The sequence below is a fragment of the Eschrichtius robustus genome, chromosome X, assembly GCF_028021215.1.
Source record: "Eschrichtius robustus isolate mEscRob2 chromosome X, mEscRob2.pri, whole genome shotgun sequence".
In the NCBI taxonomy this organism is placed as follows: domain Eukaryota; kingdom Metazoa; phylum Chordata; class Mammalia; order Artiodactyla; family Eschrichtiidae; genus Eschrichtius; species Eschrichtius robustus.
In genome coordinates this window covers 105,074,724-105,088,783 of record NC_090845.1, presented here as the reverse complement: position 1 = coordinate 105,088,783, position 14,060 = coordinate 105,074,724, and positions in this window count along the sequence as shown.

The window sequence follows — 14,060 nt, the reverse complement described above, 5'->3', positions numbered from 1 at the left end:
CCAATGAAAAACTATAGCTATGAAATGACAGGAGTGAAGAGGACCCTGGAGGAGATGGTGCTTTTGCAGCGGCAGCAAGCTATCTCCCTAGGAGGTTGGAGTTGGGTCCAAGTCCCTGGGAGTGAGAACTAATTGGCACCAGCAAACAAAGAAGAAAAGAAAATGCTGAGCGAGTGTGCCTTCAGTAAGTACCTAAAGCAAAACAGGGAGAGTCTCCTCCCAGCTCTGATATTGGGACTCTCTTCATGGCAAGTACGTGGCCCAGAAGTCCATGGGTCAGTCTCCAGGGCCTCAGTCATCTGCCTGAGCCTGCCCAGGGGTGCAGACCCATCCAGGACGTCCCACTCCCTATCACTGGTGTTCAGTTGCTGCCTGCCCTCCATCTCCAGCCATCCACCCGTAACTCCTGATCTTCTCCACGTCAGGAAGTTGGCACAATCCAGGATTTCAGATTTCCTTAAGGAAACGTGCTCTCTTTCCCCACCCTACCCCTTGTTAGTCAACAGAAGTGGCCACGTCTTTTCCCTTTGCAGATCCATTGTCAGGGTCAGGGGGGACGGGGGAAGGACCCAAGGCCACAACAGCTGGAAGAGGTTTTCACTTCCTGCTGGGCGTGGCAGGGCACACTCCCTGAAGACCAGTCCAGAGCTCTCCTTTACAGCCCGGCCCCCAACTCGCCGCCTCCGGGAAGCCTTCTCTTCTGCATCTGCTGCCCCTGTCCCCCCCACAGGCTCTCCTGGTTGCACTGAGATGTGTGGACATTGTTTGGCTCCCCTAGAAAAGCACAGGCCCTTTAGGGGGACGGTCCAGATCTTCTTCAAGTTTGTGACCCCCATGGTGTCTGCACAGGTAGATGTTTGTTGACTGAATCACGAGGGCTTCGGAATCACTCTTCTCACCATCAGTGGTGCTTCTCTTCTACCTGCCCAGGGCCTGTCTACAGAGGGCCTTCCCATCCTCTTCCTGTCTCTTTGGCTCCTCTGCAGGGCCTCCCGGGAGGTTTCCGCTCCCACGGCCGCGTGTGATGCTTGTGGTGCTGTGATGGCGGATACAAGGAGGGACTGCGCCCCCAGGTGAGGCCCCGCCCCCCCCACACACAGGGAGTGACTTGTCCTGTCCCTGGCCTCCGAGACTGCCGTGTCACAGCCAGACCGGGCTGTGGGTGCTCACCGAAGAGAAGCACCCACACAGGGGTGCCATCTGCCTACAGGAGCCAAAAGCCCTGGGGTGAAGAGCACAGGGTCTCAGGCCCAGCACCTCCTGCTGTTCATGGAAGCCACAGGAGGGGCAGGGGGCCAGCATGAGTGCCGGGGTCTCAGGACTTGATCTTGCTTGCACATCCCAAGGGGGTCACTGCACAGGCCTGTGACCCGGAGCCCAGCCCCTGAGAGTGGCGTGGAGTGTCAGGGCTCCATCCCTCCTGTTGAGCAGGAGCTGCAGGCCTGCCGGATCCTGGGCCTGGTTGAGTTGGCACCGACAAAGGCCCCTTTTCACTCACAGCCTCCCCTAGCTTGTGGGGTTTACATTTTTTCCTCAAGGCTCAGCTGTCCTCCCCAATCTGAAGCCCATTCATCATTCTTGGTGACTTTAACATCCACTTGGATCACCCATCCCACACCCTAGACTTTCACTTCCATTACTTCTTTTTTATGAGTGTGTGGTGAAGGCAAGTACAGCATTTATTGCAAGGTACCAAGAAAAGAAGAGCAAGGGTTGGCTAATGCTCAAAAGACCTGAACTCCCTGATGGCTTTCAGGGAAGGGGTTTTAAATGCAAGGTGAGGGAGAGGGTCACTGGGAATGTGATCAGCTCGTGCACAGTTCTCTGATTGGTGGGTGGTGAGGTAACAAGGTGAGGCCACAGGGGTTAACATACCAATCTTCAGGCCCCAGCCCGTCTGGGGACTCTGTGCTCACTGCTCAGCACCCTCTGTCTGGGTGGGGTCTGGTTTCTGCAAAACAACTCCGAAATGCATCAGCTGCTTCTTGGTCTCTGAGGTGCGTTCTTTAATTTGTAATTCTACAATTCTGCTGATCTTTGAGAGTGTCCTGGAGAGGCAGGAAACAACCACAGTTCACCCTGGGAACACAGACACTGGTGACAGCCATTCCCGGGAGCTCCCTCCACTGTGTGGACACCAGTGCCAGCAAGCACCATCATGGAATCCGCCCTCTAGCTCATCAGCGCCAAGATCCCATGACAGCGCTTTTTTTTTATTGGAGTATAGTTGCTTTACAATGTTGTGTTAGTTTCTACTGTACAGCGAAGTGAATCAGCTATACGTATACATATATCCCCTCTTTATTGGATTTCCTTCCCATTTAGGTCACCACAGAGCACTGAGTAGAGCTGCCTGTGCTATACAGTATGTTCTCATTAGTTACCTATTTTATACATAATAGTGTATATATGTCAATCCCAGTCTCCCAGTTCATCCCACCCCGGTATGGTGTCCATACGTTTGTTCTCTGCATATGTGTCTCTATTTCTGCTTTGCAAATAAGATCATCTGTACCATTTTTCTAGATTCCACATATATGCATTAATATACGATACTTGCTTTTCTCTTTCTGACTTACTTTACTCTGTATGACAGTCTCTAGGTCCATCCATGTCTCTGCAAATGACACAATTTCATTCCTTTTTATGGCTGAGTAATATTCCATTGTATGTATGTGCCACATCTTCTTTATCCATTCCTCTGTCGATGGACACTTAGGTTGCTTCCATGTCCTGGCTATTGTAAATAGAGCTGCAATGAACATTGTGGTACATGACTCTTTTTGAATTATGGTTTTCTCTGGGTATATGCCCAGTAGTGGGATTGCTGGGTCATATGGTAGCCATGACTGCTTTAGCTGGTCTTTTCTACAACTTTACATCAGATACTCACCTCTGTGATATGATTCTACACTAGCCTTTTTCATCACCAGAAACTGCTCCATTTTGAAAATTTCTACTCTAGTGCTACAGTTCTTCAGTCCCTTCAGATTACTTCTCCAATTCATTGATTCCACCACATTTTTACTCTTCATCTGCCCACTTAGCATAGTGCCCTCAGGGTCCATTAATGTTGTTGCAAATGGCAAGATTTCATTTTTTATGGTTGAGAAATATTCCATTACATGTATATACCACTCTTCTTTTTTTTTTTTTTTTTTAATTTGGCTGCACCAGGTCTTAGTTGCGGCAGGCAGGCTCCTTAGTTGTGGCATGAGAACTCTTAGTTGTAGCATGCATGTAGGATCTAGTTCTCTGACCAGGGATTGAACCCAGGCCCCCTGCATTGGGAGCATGGAGTCTTATCCACTGCGCCACCAGGGAAGTCCCAATACCACATCTTCTTTATCCATTCATCCATCAATGGACATTTAGGTTGTTTCCGTATCTTGGCTACTGTAACAAAATGGAATTCTTGGTTTGCTCCTTCTCCCAATTTGTTCTTCTTCCTGTCTTCTCCATCCTAGGAAACAGCACTTCTTCCCACCCAGTGGCTCTAGTCAAAATCCTGCTATCCTTCATTAATTCCTTTACACAACTTACCTCCAAAATATCTCTTAAAGCTGTCCGTTTCTCACCTCTTCAACTGCTACTGTCCTAATCCAAACCATCACCGTCTCTGATCTGACTACTCAATAACCTCCTAATCCCTGGAACTCTATGAGTATGTTAGGTTGCATGGCAAAGGGGAATTAAGGTGGCAGGTGGGATTTGGGGTGCTAATACTGGAGGGGTCTTGCCCCTCCAGTAGATCCTCTGCACAGCAACCAGATAGATTTTCTTAAAATATATCTCAGATTCTTTCACTCCTTCTACTTAAAAACCTTCACTGCTTCTCATGGATTAAATAACATACAAACTCCTTATTCTACCTTATAAGAACCTGTGTGATCTGGCCTCTGCCTGCCACTGGTCTCATAGTTTCTAGAGCACGTGAAGTTCTTTCCTGCACATGCAGTTCCATCTGCTTGAAGTTAGCCATGGGAAGAGTTGAAGCTGGGTCCTTACTCCCCACTCCCATCTAAGACTGTGAGTGTTGTTCTCTGCACAAGGGTATCCAGCTGAGGTGTAGAGTGAGCTGAAACCTAGCCCACAGTCTACTGTCCAAGCCATACTCCATGGTGTGGGACTGTAACTCCCTAGAGAAAGTGCTTTATCTCTTGACCTCAAAGTGACAGTGAGCACTTAGCACAAGTCAGCAGGGCTATGTGTGTTCAGAGAAGAGTTAATTTTTCTTTTGGAACAAAGGCACTCTATGGGCTGGCAGAAGCCCTGCTTCAACTCTTCCTATAGTTGACTTCTTTTTTGTTAACTGAAGTATAGTTGATTTACAATATTATATTAGTTTCAGGTGCACAACAAAGTGATTCAATATTTTTATAGATTATACTCCATTTAAATTTATTACACAATAATGGCTATATTCTCCTGTGCTGTACAATATAGCCTTGTCTCTTATTTATTTTATACATAGTATTTTGTATCTCTTAATCCCCTACCCCTATCTTGCCCGTCCCCACTTCCCTCACTATTTTGTTTTCTATATCTGAGTCTGTTTTTGTTTTGTTATATACATTTGTTTATTTTCAGATTCTACACATAAGCAATAACAGAGTATTTGTCTTTCTCTGTCTGATTTATTTCACGAAGCATAATACTCTCTAGGTCCACCTATGTTGTTGCAAATGGCAGGATTTCATTCCTTTTTATGGCTGAGTAATATTCCATTGTATATATATACCACATCTTCTTTATCCTTTCATCTGTTATTGGGTACTTAGGTTGCTTCCATATCTTGGCTATTGTAAATAAGGCTGCTATGAACATTGGGGTGCATGTATCTTTTCAAATTAGAGTTTTCCTCTTTTCCGGGTACACACCCAGGAGTGGGATTACTGGATCATATAGTAGCTCTATTTTCAGATTTTTGAGAAACCCCCATACTGTTTTCCACAGTGGCTGCACCAATTTACATTCCCACCAACGGTGTACGAGGGTTCCCTTTTCTCCACATGCTTGCCAACATTTGTTATCTGTGTTCTTTTGGTGATGGCCATTCTGACAGGTGTGAGGTGATATCACATTGTGGTTTTGATTGTCATTTCTCTAATAATTAGTGATGTTGAGCATCTTTTCATGTGCCTGCTAGCCATCTGTATGTCTTCTTTGGAAAAATGTCCGTTCAGGTCTTCTGCCTATTTTTTGTTGTTTTTTTAATTGAAATATGGTTGATTTACAATATTTTGTTAGTTTCAGGTGTACAGCAAGATGAATAATTTATATATATATATTTTTTTCCGTTATGGGTTATTACAAGGTATTGAATATAGTTCCCTGTGCTATACATTAAATCCTTGTTCCCTATGTATTTTATGTATAGTAGTTTGTATCTGTTATTCCCATATTCCTAATTTATCCCTTCCCTCCTTTCCCCTTTGGTAACCGTAAGTTTGTTTTCTATGTCTGTGAGTCTGTTTCTGTTTTGTATACAGATTCATTTGTATTATGTTTTATATTCCACATATAAGCAATATAATATCTGTCTATGACTTACTTCACTTGGTATATTCTCTAGGTCCATCCATGTTGCTGCAAAAGTTCTGCCCATTTTTAAAATCAGATTGTTTGCTTTTTTGATATTAAGTTGTATGAGCTGTTTATATATTTTGGATGTTAACCCCTTATCAGTCATATCATTTGTAAATATTTTCTCCTATGCGGTAAATTGTCTCTTCATTTTGTCAATGGTTTCCTTTGCTTTGCAAAAGCTTTTAAGTTTAATTAGGTCCCATTGGTTTATTTTTGCTTTTGTTTCCTTTGCCTTACGAGACAGATTCAAAAAAATATTGCTATGATTTATGTCAAAGAGAGTTCTGTCTATGTTATCTTTTAGGAGTTTTATGGTTTCAGGTCTTGCATCCTAGGTCCAATGTGTCCAAATGTGGTGTGAAGAAATGTTCTAATTTCATTTTTTTACATGTAGCTGTCCAGTTTTCCCAGAATCACTTGTTGAAGAGACTGTTTTTTCTCCACTGTGTATTCTTGTCTCCTTTGTTGTAGATTATTGACCATAAGTGTGTGGGTTTATTTCTGGGCTCTCTATCCTGTTCCATTGATCTATGTGTCTGTTTTTGTGCCAGTACCATGCTGTTTTGATTACTGTAACTCTTTAGTATAGTCTGAAGTCAGGGAGCATGATACCTCTAGCTTTGTTCTTTTTTCTCAAGATTGCTTTGGCTATTCAGGGTATAACTGACTTCTTATTCTCCAAGTCTCAGTTCAATGTCACCTCCTCAAAGAAGTCTTCTCTCACCTCAGTCATTTTCCATCTCAATACCATGTCCATTTCCTTCATAGAACTTATCACCATCTGTAAGTACAGATTTGCTTATCTTCCTCACTGTAAGCTCCATGAGACAGAGTCCTTGTTTGTCTTGTGCAGTGCCGTATTCCCAGCACCTAATACACAATCCCTTACTGAGAAACGGCAATTGATGAGAAAGAGTGAAACTCCTGGGGAGAGAATGTAAAAAACAAAGCGATGACCTAGGTTAGCGCCTTGCCCAGGTTAGCACCTTGCCCAGGTGCCACCTGCCATCCTGATTGGCACCAGAAAAAGTCTCTGTGTCATAGGGGAAAATGCACATTTGGCCAGCCATTCTCAAATACAGCAGCACATTAGAATCTCCTGAGGATTAAAAGATAATAACATGGCCAGTCCTCCCTGCCATGTTGAGGTACTGATGCAGTCTGGGTGGCTCTGGCAGACATTCTCAGTGCACTACCTCAAGACTGCCACCGGATGGAGCGGTGGGACTGTGTTTTGGAGTAGAGATTGGGCATTGCTATAGGTAGAGAGAAGACAAATTACAAGTTTTTGTGGGTTTTTGTTTCGGGTGTTTGTTTGTTTGTTGGCAACTCTTACCTCAGATCTTATTCCAGGAGGCTTGGCTAGGCAGTGCCTCCAGGAAAGTTCTAGTCCTGGATTCTTTTCCTTGTCCTTCCAGGTTCACAATAAAAAAAAAAACCCTACCTAAACCTTCCCTCAGCTCTCCTAACCCACCCCCACAAAGCTCCACCACTATTCTCTCACTTTGGCCCTCCACTTTCCTTTTTTGCCCCCAGCTTTATTGAGATACAGTTGACACATAACATTGCATAAATTTAAGGTGTTCAACATGATGATTTGACACATGTATATGCTGTGAAATGATTACTACAATAAAGTTAGTTAACACCTTCATCACATCACGTAACTACCACTTTCTCTCAGAACATTTAAGATCTATTCTCTTAGCAACCTTCAAGTACATAATACAATATTGTTAACAATAGTCACCATGGCTTACCTTAGATAGCCAGAACTTACCCATCTTATAATGGAAAGTTTGTAGGCTTTGACCAACATCTCCCCATTTCCCCCAGTCCCCAGTCCCTGGCAACCACCATTCTACTCTCTGTTTCTATGAGTTTGGCTTTTTTAGATTCTACATATAAGTGAGATTATACAGTATTTGTCTTTCACTATCTGACTTATTTCACTTAGCATAATGCCCTCAAGGTCCATTCATATTGTCATAAATGGAAGGATTTCCTTCTTTTTATGGCTAAATAATATTCGTGTGTGCGTGTGTGTGTGTGTATCACATTTTCTCTGTCCATTCATCTGTCAGTGGACACTTAGGTGGTTTTCATGTCTTGGTTATTTTGAATAATGCTGCAGTGAACATGAGGGTGCAGAAATCTCTTCCAGATAGTGATTTCACTTTCTTCAAATATATATCCAGAGGTAGGATTGCTGAATCATATAGCAGTTCTATTTTTAATTTTTTGAGAAATCTCCATACTGTCTTCCATAGTAGCCATATCAATTTACAATCCCACCAACAGTGCAAGAGGGTTCCTTACTCCACATCCTCAAATAACACTTGTTATTTGTTGTCTTTTTGATGATCCCATTCTAACATGTGTGAGGTGATATCTCATTATGTTTTTGACTTGCATTTCCCTGATTCTGAGTGATGTTGAGCATCTTTTCATGTACCTGTTAGCAATTTGGATGAGTTCCCTAGAAAAAAATGTCTACTCAGGTCCATTGCCCATTTTTCAATTGGATTATTTGGTTTTTTGCTATTGAGTTGTATGAGTTCCTTATATATTTTGGATATTAGCTCCTTATCAGATATATGGTTTTCAAATATTTTCTCCCATTCTGCAGTCTGAAATGCCTTTTCATTTTTTATTGTTTCTTTTGCTGCACAGAAGCACTAAAAAGTTTGACATCATCCTACTTGTTGATTTTGGCTTTTGTTGCTTGTGCTTTTGGTGTTTTATCCAAAAAATCATTGCGAAGACCAATATGAAGGAGATTTTGCCTTATGTTTTCTTCTTGGAGTTTTACAGTTTCAGGTCTTACATTTAAGCCTTTAATCCATTTTGAGTTAATTTTTGTGAGTTGTGTAAGATAGGGATCTACTTTTATTCTTTTCCATGTGGATATCCAGTTTTCCCAACACCTTTTATTGAAGAGACCAACCTTTCCCCATTGAGTATTGTTGGCTCCCTTGTCAAATATTAGTTGACCGTATATGGGTTGGTTTATTTCTAGGCTCTATTTCTATTCCATTGACCTATGTGTCTGTTTTATGCCAGTGCCATGTTATTTTTTTTTTTTTTTTTTTTTTACTTTGGGTTTATTTATTTATTTATTTATTTATGGCTGCGTTGGGTCCTCGTTTTTGTGCGAGGGCTTTCTCTAGTTGCGGCAAGTGGGGGCTACTCTTCATCGCGGTGCGCGGGCCTCTCACTATCGCGGCCTCTCTTGTTGCGGAGCACAAGCTCCAGACGCGCAGGCTCAGTAGTTGTGGTGAACGGGCTTAGTTGCTCCGCGGCATGTGGGATCTTCCCAGACCAGGGCTCGAACCTGTGTCCCCAGCATTGGCAGGCAGATTCTCAACCACTGCGCCACCAGGGAAGCCCTGCCATGTTATTTTGATTACTATAGCTTTGTAATATAGTTTGAGATCAGGATGTGTGATGCCTCCTACTTGGTTCTTCTTTCTCAGGGTTGCTTTGGTTATTTGAGGTCTTCTGTGGTTCCATATGATTGGATTGTTTGTTCTATTTCTGTGAAAAATGCCATTGGAATTTTAATAGGGATTGCATTGAATCTGTAGCTCTACTTTTCTTTCTTTTCTTTTTTACCTTTTTATCTTGTCTTCCTCTTTTCTTTTTGGGAACTGCTCTGTGCTGTGGTTTCCTTACCTGTAAAATGAGGATAAGGGTAGCATTGTTGTGAAAGTCTAAGGAGATACCACATGCCAAATTGCATTGATCTATCTTCATAAACCCTCACAATGCTATCCTAATCCACATAGTAGTGGTAGCTCTTCTGTTTAAGCCAACAGTTTTATTAATGTCGATTTTCAAGAACGTGTATTGATATTATGTAGAGTGAGTTATACCTGAGAAGTATTTGGGGAGAAAATCTCCACACACCGCTACCCTGCCTTTTGCTATCCATCATTAACCAGCCTATTAGTGAACTGGATGGAGAAGGGGCAGGGGAGGTAGCAGAAGAGCTAATAAGAGGTGTTTTGTTTTCACCTGAAAAATGGAGATAATAATAGTGCTTTATAGACTTGTTGTATTAAATGAGTTAACACATGTAAAAACTTAGAACAGAGCCTGGGACATAAAAAACATGAATTCTCAGCATATGATCCCTGCCCTCAAGTAGCTTAGGGTTCATTTGGAGAGATAAGACTCATGCAGTAAAAGGCAATTAACAGTGCATGTTACCTCTTATCACTACATACATAGATTGCATGTAGTGTTAGGCCCTAAAAGTGCCAGTAAAGTAGAGAAAACTATAAAAGCACCAAGATCAGAGCAGCAAGAAAGTCCTTTGGAGTGGAATGATCAGAAATGGCTTCATGGAAGATGTAGGACTTGGGGTAGGCCCCAGAAATATGCCAGGGATGAGTAGATGGAGCTAGAGCAATGCAGTGGGGGCAAAAGAATGTGGGCTTAGACACAGAAATGCCTGTGGGGTGGAGGGGGAGGTCAGGCCTCTTTGAAATGCATTTAAGGAAGCCCCCTTGCACATGGCCTACTGGTAAAGCACCAAACTAAAAAGAGAAAAGCATTTCCTAACATCCAGGAGCTAGCCTGGTACTGTCGGCTAGCCTTGGTGTTGCTAGGTGCTGGCCTGGCACTAGTAACAACACCAAACTAGAGCTTGGTGTTCTGTTGAACCCAAACAGTTTCACAGGACATCAATATCGGACAAGGAAGCTCTGCGACTATGATGGATAGTCACAGACAAAATATGAACATTGTCCAAACCACAGAAATGACCGAATATTTCTCCTTCCTGCCTAATATGAGTGACCACTGCTTCTTTACCAATTACAGTGTCAGCCTCACTCTAGTCTGCCCCCAACTCCAGATAAAATTTATTGAGATACTCAATCACAGAACTGCTCTGCTTTCTGACAGCACCCAACCTAGAGTGAACCACAGCTTCCTTTGACCCTCCCCCAGGTCACCCAACCAAAGCTCAAATCCTATAATAAGTTTCTTTAGCACAGTTTTCTTGAGATGCCTCACAGTTCTCCATGGTGTACGTACTCTCTCACTGCAGCAAGTGACAAACCCAGCTTGATCACTACATGTGTGTTCCTGGGAGTCTTTGGCTAGAGGACGTTGATATTATCACTAAGATGACTGAGAGCTATGGTTGCAGACCTGCCTCTCAGTTTCATTTCAAGAATCCCCAGACACAATCCAAGAAATGTCTGAAACGTTCACAATACAACACAGCACGATAAATGAAATGACAGAGGCAATCTCAGGCACTGTGGAGACAGAGGAAGACTTCTTTTAGTAACAAATCGCAATCCCACAATCCAGTGTGCATCATACTTCCTTTTGTCCTGATCACGCTCCAGTTAGGGAGATGACTCAGCTCCTCTCTGCTGTTGTTCCTACACCAACACCTGGACAGTGTCTTTTCACTTCCCAACAAGACTTGCAGCCATGGCTGGTTTTTCCCTGTAATCTCTAGCTAAGAGCCTAGGGGAGCCAGGTCCAAACTTCAGGGTGGTTAAATACAGAGCCCAACATAATTTGTTAACTAATTCTCATGCAGGAGCCCTCTTGTAGCTATTTTTAAAATGCTTTAGAGGAACAGCGACTTTATGTTGATGACATCCCCCAGTTCGTTCTCAAGTGTTGTTTTTGAACATTCGTTTGGTTCCAAACTGTTCTGACCTACTGAGGGGGTGGAAAAGGTGGTATAACTAAGGTATCTGATGCTAACCTTATTCTCAAGGAGTGTACCACCTGACTGGAGAGACAGCAAACAGAACAAGAACATGAACACAGAGGAATATGCTAATTACACGGTTCTTTGAATGCCACCTGAGCTTGGCCCATAAATGCAGGAGGAATTCTCACAGGAAGAGCTCACTGAGGGTCAAGTGTGCCTAGGAAGGCTTTGTGGAGGAAGAAGGGAGGGTAAAATACACTTTAGAGCAAAGGGTTTTTTTTGGGAGGGGGAGCATTTCATGCTTTGATTTATCTTTAGTATAAAATGAATTGGGATAATTAATTAATTTTGAAGGCATTGTGCAATGCTCCTTTAAGACCATTGGAGCCAACCCAGGATCTCACAGAAACAGTGCTAGAAATGTTCACTTTTTACTGTAATCCTAACTCTCCTGAGAAATGTTGCCAAGCAGCTAGCTATCTGCACATTTCATCAAATATAAATTTTCTCACATTTGGAAAAACCACAAAATCACAAGTGTGTAAAGGCCTGCAACTTCTGATTTGAAGGGTTGCCAGGGAGAATTCCTGTATCACTGGCATCTGCAAACCCCCACCTGTCGCATGTGATGGATATTCATCCTCACCTGCATTCTTCGTTGTCATTTTTTTATTTTAGCCATTCTGATAGGTATCGTATACCTCGGTCATAAATTTATTTTTATAGAGAACATTTCATATACTTTGTTCCCATGCATGTCTCTGTCGTTTCGTTTTTTTTTCAATATATCATACACAGGATTCCATATAGTGTGAATTTTTTATATGTCGTGTTTCTGATTGCAGTATAATTTTCTTTAGTTATACTAATGAGATATCTTTAGAGAAATAAAAGTAAAAACTTCTTTCCAGCGTGGTTGTTAACATCATTCTTTTTTTTTAAGATTTTTTAAAATTTTATTTTATTGGGGTAAGAACACTTAACATGAGATTTACCTTCTTAACAAATTTTTAAGTGTGCAATACATTATCGTTGACTATAGGTGCAATGTTATACAGCAGATCTCTAGAACTTATTCATCTTGTTTAACCGAAACTTTATGCCGATTGGTTAATAACTTCCCATGTCCCCCTCCCTGCAACCCCTGGCAGCCATCATTCCACACTTTGATTCTATGAACTTGACTGTTTGAGATACCTCATATAAGTGGAATCATGCAGTATTTGTCTTTCTGTGACTAGCTTATTTTATTTAGCATAATGTCCTCAAGGTGCATCAGTGTTATCGTATATTGCAGAAGTTCCTTCTTTTTTGTTTTTATAACCCTTCTTGTTTACTCTTTTTATTTATTTTATTTCGTTTGTTTTTTGGGGTTTTTTTTACTTTTTATTTTTTAATTATTAATTTTTTTATTGGAGTATAGTTGCTTTACAATGCTGTATCAGTTTCTGCTGTACAGCAAAGTGAATCAGCCATATGTATACATATATACCCTCTTTTTTGGATTTCCTTCCCATTTAGGTCACCACAGAGCACTGAGTAGAGTTCCCTATGCTATACAGTAGGTTCCCATTAGTTATCAGTTTTATACATAGTAGTGTATATATGTCAATCCCAATCTCCCAATTCATCCCACACCCCCCCCTTTCCCCCTTGGGATCCATATGTTTGTTCTTTACGTCTGTGTCTCTACTTCTGCTTTGCAAATAAGATCATCTACACCATTTTTCTAGATTCCACATATATGCGTTAATATACGATATTTGTTTTTCTCTTTCTGACTTCACTCTGTATGACAGTCTCTAGGTCCATCCATGTCTCTGCAAATGACACAATTCCATTCTTTTTTATGGCTGAGTAATATTCCATTGTATATATGTACCACATCTTCTTTATCCATTCCTCTGTTGATGGACATTTAGGTTGGTTCCATGTCCTGGCTATTGGAAATAGTGCTGCAATGAATATTGGGGTGCATGTATCTTTTTGAATTATGATTTTCTCTGGGTATATGCCCAGGAGTGCGATTGCTGGGTCGTATGGTAGTTCTATTTTTAGTTTTTCAAGGAACCTCCATACTGTTCTCCACAGTGGCTGTATCAATTTACATTCCCACCAACAGTGCAAGAGGGTTCCTTTTTCTCCACACCCTCTAGAGCATTTATTGTTTGTAGATGTTTTGATGATGGCCATTCTGACCTGTGTGAGATGATACCTCATTGTAGTTTTGATTTGCATTTCTCTAATAACTAGTGATGTTGAATATTTTTTCATGTGTTTGTTGGCCATCTGTATGTCTTCTTTGGAGAAATGTCTATTTAGGTCTCCACCCACTTTTTGATTGTGTTGTTTGTTTTTTTGATATTGAGCTGCATGAGCTGTTTTGGAGGTTAATCCTTTGTCCGTTGATTTGTTGGCAAATATTTTCTCCCATTCTGAGGGTTGTCTTTTCGTCTTGTTTATGGTTTCCTTTGCTGTGCAAAAGCTTTTAAGTTTAATTAGGTCCCATTAAAAAAATTTTTTTTTATTTTCATTACTCTAGGAGGTGGGTCAAAAAAGATCTTGCTGTGATTTATGTCACACAGTGTTCTACCTATGTTTTCCTCTAAGAGTTTTATAGTGTCTGGCCTTACATTTAGGTCTTTAATCCATTTTGAGTTTATTTTTGTGCATGGTGTTAGGGAGTGTTCTAATTTCATTCTTTTACATGTAGCTGTCCAGTTTTCCCAGCACCACTTATTGAAGAGACTTTCTTTTCTCCATTGTATATTCTTGCCTCCTTTGTCAT